We start from the raw sequence: 9266 nt of genomic DNA, 5'->3' as shown, positions 1-9266 counted from the left end.
CTCCCGTGTAAAACACCGACTGCGAGATCTCCCTTGCCTAATCCTAGAGTTTTCCAGCCTGCTCCCTGGCTTTCATAATTTTCCATGAACAATTCTCCAGTAAATACCTGCTCTAGGAGAACCTGCTTTAGCAGAGGGTTGAAGTAGATGATCCCCAGATGTTCTCTTCAACCCTGGCCATCTTGTGATTTTGTGAAAACTGAAGTGTTGAATACTCATGGAAAGCAATCACTGTAAGGGTGTAAGCATGACTGAGAGAAAATTGCTATAACTTGAACTAATAAAAGGAGGAATTTACACCTGTGTCCATTGTCAAGACTGTGCACAACACTCAAACTGACATGGTATATGTGCACCATATCTTGGCTTATCTGGGGAAAACCCACCCTATGCATGAAAGAAATGCTGCACTGGTTCTCAGTGCTCAGGTAAAAATAACAATTTTTAGTGTCTGAGCAACACTCATTCTCCTTCTGATATACTAGATACTGATTCTTAAAATCAGAAGAACAAGATCTCCTGAAAAAAATAAAAGAGAGTGGTTATGAAAATGTGGTCAGACTGCTCACTTATAGGAGTATGCACTCAGATGAGTGTATACGAGCATATACAGCAGAATATACGCCCTCTGGCACATATGGCAGCTGGTGTCTCATACCCTTGGCTTCTCTCTGAGCAGTTCCTGCAGTGGCTGCTGGTGCTAGACCAGCAGTGTGTGAGCAACCACTGCCTTCGCACGAGGTGAGGCTCAAAATTTTTTCCCTTGCCAGTAAGAGGAAGAAAATAAACTAGTTTAAATAATTCTCTGATAGGATGCAGGTCATGCTGCTGGCATACTTACACTGAACTGCTTTTTATGCAATTAAAATAAGTAAATAATAAATAAATTGGATTGCTAGTAGTAAACAAAGTAAAACAATGTTTACCAAGAAAATTATGATTACTTATTCTCTGAATTCTGTTTAGGAGGAAGAACCCTGCAAAGAAGACAATGATAATTTTATTTGAAATGAAGATTGGCTATAATTGTATTTTAATATTTTTGGAACTGGTTCGGGTAGATAGAAGATTGCCTACATTAACTTATACTGGATAAATTTTCAATTGTTAAAATAAACATTTGAATTAAAATAATATGAAGTATGGTGAAAACATGCTACACAAAAACTGTATGTACAGCCCAATATTTTTTTCCCCCTTGTTGAACAGGGAACTATATCTGCCACTGCTCTGTGATGAACACTGGCCAGGAGAAACAGAAAACTGGCATCAGGACAGTGCTGTGTTGAAAGGGCTGTGCTTAAAAGAACAGGAGGTTAATGAGATCCTTGATATTTTAGTACCTGAGAAGAACATACTACTCACAGAAAACCTGTTAAGTTATTTGTAAGGTATGTAGAAAAGGGACTCATTCTCCTCAGGCTACACCTGTATGTGAGGAATTCTGTTCTGAAAAAGCCAAAAGTCATTTCTTTTAACGAAAGCAATGCTTAATTTATATAGATAGAGTATTTCTAAACCACTTTCATTTCCATTTATCATTATTATTGTCACAGGTTAGCTGATCTTCGGTAGTATTGAAAAGCCAGTAAAAATGAACATCTCTACCAAGCCTGTCACTAATTTATACCATCCTACTGGGCATGTTTTGCAGGTTGTCTGCCTCTTAATCTCTTCTTATAATTGCAGAAATAATTGTACTTTCCCTCCTTTGCACAGTACTTTCAGATCCAGAGGTGAAAGTACTATAAAAGCATTAAGTGTTATCTTACCAGTGGCAAGTATATTAAAAATTACTTTAAAACTTGCATGGAGAAAATGTTGCCAAACCTGAATGTACTTTTTATTGCATCCTTTTCATATTACACAGGCAATAATGTATCTGTAATAAAGCTGAAACACATTACTTCTTTTTTTATTGATGTAGTTTTGCAATTAGTTCCACGATATAGCTCGGGAGACAAATGGCACTGATAAAAGTATTTAGCTGTTTCATCTTCAGCATGCATGACAGTTCAAACATTACTGAATTTACAACCGTCCTCTGGGAATACAGATTGGCCACGAGCTGCTGGTGTGGTGCACCTTCCTGGAGAAGTCATTCTTGTTTTGCTCTGGGCTGTCCCAGCACCACCAGCACCACCACCACAACCACCCTCCACTACCCACCCACCCCCCGCCCCACTCTGGAGGCTGTGAAAGCCACATAACCCACCCATGAAATGGACCGCTTGTTTTTCTACTGCTGAAAAGCAGGAAAAGTCAGATGTGGACGGGAAACATTTCCAAAAGACAAAGTTAGTCACAAGGAAGGTTTGAGCGTGATAACCCAGAGGAGGAAATCCTATCAGTGTGAGCAAAAGCTAGAATAAACAAGTCACTGCAAATACTTCTTTCCCCTTTAATAAATATTTGCCTGAGGCCATCAACCTTGCTTGAACTGGACCCATATTTGATAGCGCAGACCATTCCTCTGTCTTAAAGCTGAAAAGTGGTTTTGCTTGTTTTAGAAGTCAGAGCTTGCAAACCTGTTTGCACACAGGCTTTTCTGCCCTGTAAATCAGCAAGAAATCAACAGTTATCACTCAGGTATATTATCAAAATCTAATTACATGGTCTCTATTCTTTTTAATTGAAGCTAGTTAGTGAATATTTATTCTTTGTCCCTCTGTCCCAGCCCACCACTCAAAATAGTTTCTGAAAAGTGATGCTGATCGCAGCACCCAGAGCCATGTGCCCCTGAGGGGACAGACAAGCCAGCCTTTGGCAGTTTACAGCCATACCACCATGCCATGCTCATCACTGATGATTCAAAAGAGTTTAGGTGACATGTTCCTCCACTTTATTTGTCTTAAAGACACTGTTTGCTCTATAGGGAAGAAATAAGTCAAATATTCCTCTGGCCCAAATTTCTCATTTAATGTTTAGGCACGTTCAGTTTTATTGTGCTTAGGTACACAGGATGAAGAGTGGGAACAAACCTGAGAAGCACTGAGAACGGTTATTACCAGTCGCAATGTATCCTCATTCACCTTTGCTTTCTGAGCTTTCTACCCAAATACCAGACCCCATCCTATGGGATCCTGACTACTTGGTGTTGCAAAAGATCTCTGGCCAGCAGAAAGCATTGGGATATTTCCAGCCTGCACTTGGCTTTAGAGTATTTTCAGAGACATCAGCTTCTTTGGCATCTGCTGCAAGATTATTTCCTTGTACCATGTATCTGTAACTACGTGGTCTCAATGTACAAATGTACAAGTTAGCAGTATTTGAAGCCCCAAAGCGACAGTAGCCATCACCTCAAGTTTGGAGAAGGATCCGTTTGACTTCAGAAACAAGCATGGCAATTCTTTCTCAGCTCCTGCAAGGTAACATCGCAATTGCACAGAACGTGCTTCCCTTTGTGCTGTAAAACACAAAGTAGCTGATAGCTTGCAAGGAAACTGCCTGGATTGCTGATAAACAGAAACTACAACAGTCATGTTTTCCCTACACTGATGCTGCTGGAGCACTGACTTTTAAAAAATGTAGTGCTCCTATTTGTAATGCAGTGTTTCACACAACCAAATATTACACAGAAAACGCAGCAAAGGTGTTATAACTCTATGTGAGAGATTCAGTAAAACATATTAAGTCCTAAAGGCTAAAGAAAACATGGCACAAATTGCCTGGCTGTCTGAGAGCCAAGGTGTTTAGTAATTTTCTTATCTCGAACTGTGTCCTGTACATGGGGCGTAAAAAAGACTCGGTCACCAACAGAGTTTGCAGCTTAAAATGCCACCACCATCTATTGTAGCTGAGGAAAGGGTGTTACAGGCTTGTGCTTCACAAGGAACCCAAGGGGGAAATTCTCAGGTCCCAAAACTTTGAGTGCTGTCACATCTGCTACCTGACTGTACACAGCAATTCCCAAAGTCTTTGGCTTTGCTATGAGTGTTGGTGTTCACGTATCTCCATCTCCCTTGGACCACTCACAGGAGCAGAGTAGGCAAGCTCCCCAAACATGAAAGAATGTCTGCAAATAGACAACTGCAAACTTTCACTAAGTCATGCATACCCTAACCACTGACATATCCGTATGCTTTGGCCTCCTCCAAGCCATGGCAGGATGCCCACAGCTGTGCTCGTTTGGTACTTGAGCCACCAGGAATAAAAATACTGAAAACAGAACACCTGTATGTTCATATAGAGGTATGGATCTAGCTTTCTTTTCACTAAACTCAAAATAAACATCAGCTTTGACTTCCACAGTGTGTGGCACAGGTATAGATCTGGATGTTTAAGAGGAACAAGCTTTCTTTAGCATTTTTCCACTGCTGTATTACTTACTATTTTAATCCGTTTCTTAGTGAGCTCCCAGTGCATCCAAAAAGCAAGAACAGTCTTTCTGTGGCTAATCTAGTGACCATAAATTCTCAGACCGTAGTGAAATCTTGTGTGACCTCATGGATAAAGTGTTTGCTTCATATTTTGAAGGTCATAAATTCAAATCCTGTTAATAGTCTTCTTTTATTAAATGTCTCATAGCTTATTTTCAGCAGTATAATTACACACTAGGTCAGTTAATTATTACTGAATTCCTCCAGCAACAACAAAAAGGGCAAACTACCCACTAAAAAAAACCTTATAAAGTAATACTTACAAAATGATTAGCAATTTAAACAATCCAATTAAATGAGACAATTAAGTTTAAGTAGATTCCTCATTAGAGTAATTTTCTGTACTCATAACTGTACAGAAGTCTTATAGGGCTTTTTGGGAACTGGGGAGTTTGATGCATTTCCATGGATGTAAGTGTGCCATGACTGGGGCTCATATGTATGTATCTGATGAAAGAATTTGGCTGGGGAAATTTATAAACACACGTGTGGGAGCTCTGGGTCAGAGAGAGAGATCTATTTAATAGAATCTTGTTTAACTTATTGAAAGACATACCACAGGCCTTTCCTGAGTTTTTTGGGAAGTACAGCCCTATTCCATACTATAAGAGCAAATGACACCTTGTTTGGAATCTAAGTTTCTTTGAGATGTGAGAACATAATACAGATAAAAATTGCTTTCTGGGGAACTTTATGGTTGTACATCAAAATTAATGTGCTGCTTCATTAACCAGCTGTAACATTTTGCATGGAAACACCTTGTCTTTCCTGACTTGGGGGAGCATCCATTCGTTTTTCAGGGCTCAGCAGCAATGCTTTTGCTTACATTGAATAATGCTTGGCAGAATGAATAATAACCCAGGGAAAATGCTTGTGACGTAAAGTACAGCCATGCGTTAGAAAGCCAGTCTGCATCTTTTTAGGTGTTAAAGAGATTTCTGATTATTACTTGTGCTTTATTTCCTGGTACCCTCTTTCTTTGTAAGTGTTGGATAATTGCGGTGATGCCAGACAGCGTGGAAATGACAAATTATTCAAGCCACCCCTTGGGCAAACTTGCTCAGGGAAGGCAAGCCCGACATGCCCACTGCTGGCTGTGGTTTCTGGGGGACACAGATGAGACCATAAGAGCTCTGCGTTCACCTTCAGGCATGTGCCAAGAGAAAAGTACAAAGCTGGGGAGAACAATTTGTCATTGCCCCGGAGGATCGCAGCTCTGCCAGCAAAGCGCAGTGTGGGAGGGCTGAGGCACTTCTTCCCAAAGGAAGGAAGCCTGCAAAAAGGCAGACTAGCCCTGAAGGGGCTTTTGTACCTGTATAAAAGTGGACAGTTTTATATTTAAAGAGTAGGTTTGGATGTGACAATTTTATCTTAACGTGTCAGAATTTTAAAAGAAATAGAGTGGCATGAATAAGAAAACAAATGCATTCCTTCCAGAGGTGACTTTCAAACTAAAGCCAGGACCATTTGTCTTGAAGCTCATTTCACATTAGGAAGTGTTTCTCACGATATGTTAAACCCTAAGGGGATGCTAAGATGAAAAATGTGTTTTAATTATTTTGTATGGGTTAAACAAAGGAACTTGAAATGTTATCTCTGCTTTCTACAGCAATCCATGCATGAAATGAAGAGAATTTTACAATACACAGCAAGAGAGCTAGAGTACCAGCAGTACAATGAGGTTCAAATCCAGCACAGCCCTCAGCACTGGGGGAAGAGGGCAGCCACTTTTCTGTGTAAGAATAATCCCACGAGATTCCCTGGTAAGGTTTATGTACAAGACATACATGTATCTTTGCAGATAGGTTGCCTTGTAAATTAAAGATGGAATAAATTGTAAATAGCAGATATGAATGTATGAGAGCAAGTCGAATTTACCAATTGTAACACCACATTGTTCCACAGGTGAGAGTTTACCTTCCCTATCTATGATATATTAAAATACTTCGTTATACCCACCACGTGGAACATAATGCCTGAGGCAGGGAAAGATGTGCTGTGAGGTAGCCTCATGTGTGCTTTCCTTCTCTGGGGCAAAAATGAACCTCTGTTGTAGTCTTAAGTTTATCCTCCTGCATGGCTGCAGCCAAAGAAACTGAATATTTCCTTCTTCCAGACAGCTGGCTAGTTTGGCAGTCGGGATTGACCTTATGCATACAGCAGAGGATGAAATAACACTTGAAAAGTGTTCAGTGATGAAGAACTCATCATGCTGAGCTGTGCTACAGAGGCTCTGAGGTCTTGATTTGAGATCTGGAGATAATAGGAAAGAAATACCGATAAGCTGAGGATAGTAAATGACACTTCAGTGTGCTCTCTTGGAAGACAAGAGCTATTTTTGCACACCTCTATACTGCCATACACAAATCTGCAATCAGTAAAGGTAACCTTAATGCTGTATTTTCATTGCAAACTTAAAAACACCTGTTATATCCCAGAGGTATAGAACACAGCCCATGTATTTAATGAAGATTTATTTAGCTTGTGCACTGAGACGATTTCTGATCTTTTCAACTTAATCAAAATGTAGATTTATCAGTTACTAACTTATTCATAAAATCTACTGTCAGAAATTTTAATTTGCAGCATGCTACTTAAAGAAATCTTCTTTGTTACTTACATGATTGAATGCAAAGCGGTCACTCTTTAGTTTCCAGAGTTTTTTTTCTTATTCTTATTGTAATTAAGAAATTAGGGATGATAGTCCAATAGCTAAATAGTGCTCATGAGTAACTAGAAACCAAGATTGCCCATTAGAATAGAACCCAGGAAAATTATTCATCCAGCTATTTTATTGGACATTCAATTAAGAAAACCATATGATAATATTCTTTTTTGTTCCTATGTTTTATTTCTCATTTCTTGTTTCTGTTCCCTAAACCATAATTGACAAAGGCTGAAAGGAAGAAAGTTTAGTAAAATCGGTGCACAAGCATATTATATCCAGAAATGCTTTTAAACTCATCTGGGTTTCTTTAGTCTTGGCTTAATCTTGACTGAGGTTTTAGGATATGTTATCTACTGCCAAAAAAGAGTCCTAAACACTGTAAACGGAAAATGGCATTCTGCCCTTCTCCCAGCTCCAGAAAACCCAAGTGAAATCTAGAGCAGCCATATAGTCTTACAAAGCAAAAGTCTGAATAATGGTCTTATCAAAATCAATGATTATACTCCTCTGTCAAACTGTGACCATGATTATGGCTCCCTGAGAATAAATTTGTTTTCAATTTTCAATGATCTGTGTTTATTTTTTAATACAGTTTGAATTCGATGAATGGTTTCAAAGAAATGAAAAAGTAATGAAAAGTTAATTAGCCCAAGCAGCGCAGAAGAGCAATTAGCACTCCATTGCTCCTTGCAGAACGACAGTGCATCTTTGGAAAACTTCAGAAAAATAGCAGCAAATGGCATTTCCAGCCTTTTTGCTATATAAGGAAAGAAAGCATACTAAAAAAAAAATACTAATGTTGCAATTTAAAGAATGATTGCATTAGGCTTTCAGACATTAGGCCTTTATGAAAGATGTTATTTACTCTGTATCCACTAGTGCTTTTGCTCATCATAGTAAGATGCAGAGATCAAAGATAGCAGGCTGATGTGGGATGCAATAGATGTCAGCAAGGAAAAAAACATACCAGGAGAACAGGAGCAGTCAGCTTTACTGTACTTGCATGAATAAAGTTAGATACACATGTGTGCAGGTTTGGGCCCAGATACATACACGGGTTTAAAAACATTGAATTAAAGGCATAAAAGGAGTTAATAAAGCCACTTACTGTGCACTGAGTAGAGGTTTGCTCATGATAGGTAGTTCATAGGTTGCAAGCATTTGAAAAGCCTCACAAATGCCTGTCATTAGTCATCTACCTTTAGACAGCCCTTAGCACTGGGTGTATTTTTGTTTATTTGGTTTGAGCTTTGTTTACATGCTCTGTTTTGCTACTGTGCCACCCATAGAAATCTCTCATCTGCTATCCCCAAAGAACAAATAGCACAGCAAAGTAAATATGTAACGTGAGAGGGGAAAAATAAAAATGGGAGAGGCCACAGATACATTTGATATGACAAAAAAGGGATCATGAGCTGAATTTCAGTTCAGCAAGAGCACTGCTTGCTTAATAATTACCTCTGACCTACTGCATTGGATTTCCAGCCTAAAAGCTGCCACCTTTCAGATAAACCAACCTCAGAATGTCATCAAGCAATGCAAAAGTGAACTATACAGGAAAACTTAAGAATTTGTCTCAACAAATGAAAAAGTAGGACTGAAGCATGCAAAATAGGTGAGGAGCACACAGAAATGGGAAAATCAAGCTGTTCTATGTCTCGAATCAGGGCTGCATGCTGGACTCAAGGTTTCAGAAACAGCCAGAGACTTTTGGAAGGATTTGTACTGTGTCAGGCAAGACTCCCCACATGGACGCCTGTTCCCCACATCCTTTACCAAAACTCCCAGCAGTTTCTATAGATGTTTCAGCAGTAAGGAAACAACAGGAACAGCTGCTCGGGAAATGAGAAACTTTTGTTCTCAGGAAAACGCTTCAGGATGCCAGACTGGAGGATACTGAGCATTGGCTTTTTTGCTAGCCTCAGAGGTGCAGTGAAATGTGCCTTCTGATAGAAAAAAATAATGCAGGCAAAGCACTTACATAAATGGGCCCTAGGAATGGGATAAAACCTCGCTCCTGCTAAAATCAATGGGCACAGGGCCACTGACTGCCCTTTGGATGGAGTTCTGCTGCTGGGACAAGGGAAGTCAATTCACTTATTGACACAAAGAATAACTTTCTATTATATTGGTCTTCAATGGACTATTTATAGATATAAAGCATTTCAGATAGTATTAATGTCATTCATAACCAGTGTGTCCTAAAGCTCCCTAGAAAC

General features: G+C 39.4%; 1 long non-coding RNA gene across 1 annotated transcript; it reads right to left on the bottom strand.

The window, feature by feature from the left end:
• Positions 1–2187: 2187 nt before the first annotated feature.
• On the bottom strand, positions 2188–8355 carry LOC119152664. The gene is made up of 3 exons (XR_005105843.1): positions 8156–8355; positions 6339–6632; positions 2188–2553 (listed from the first exon to the last, which is right to left on the bottom strand). It is a non-coding gene; the product is annotated as an uncharacterized LOC119152664 (long non-coding RNA).
• Between the last annotated feature and the right edge of the window lie 911 nt (positions 8356–9266).

This window comes from Falco rusticolus, chromosome 1, assembly GCF_015220075.1.
Source record: "Falco rusticolus isolate bFalRus1 chromosome 1, bFalRus1.pri, whole genome shotgun sequence".
Taxonomy (NCBI): Eukaryota; Metazoa; Chordata; class Aves; order Falconiformes; family Falconidae; genus Falco; species Falco rusticolus.
This window is presented reverse-complemented; position numbering and strand designations above follow the sequence as displayed.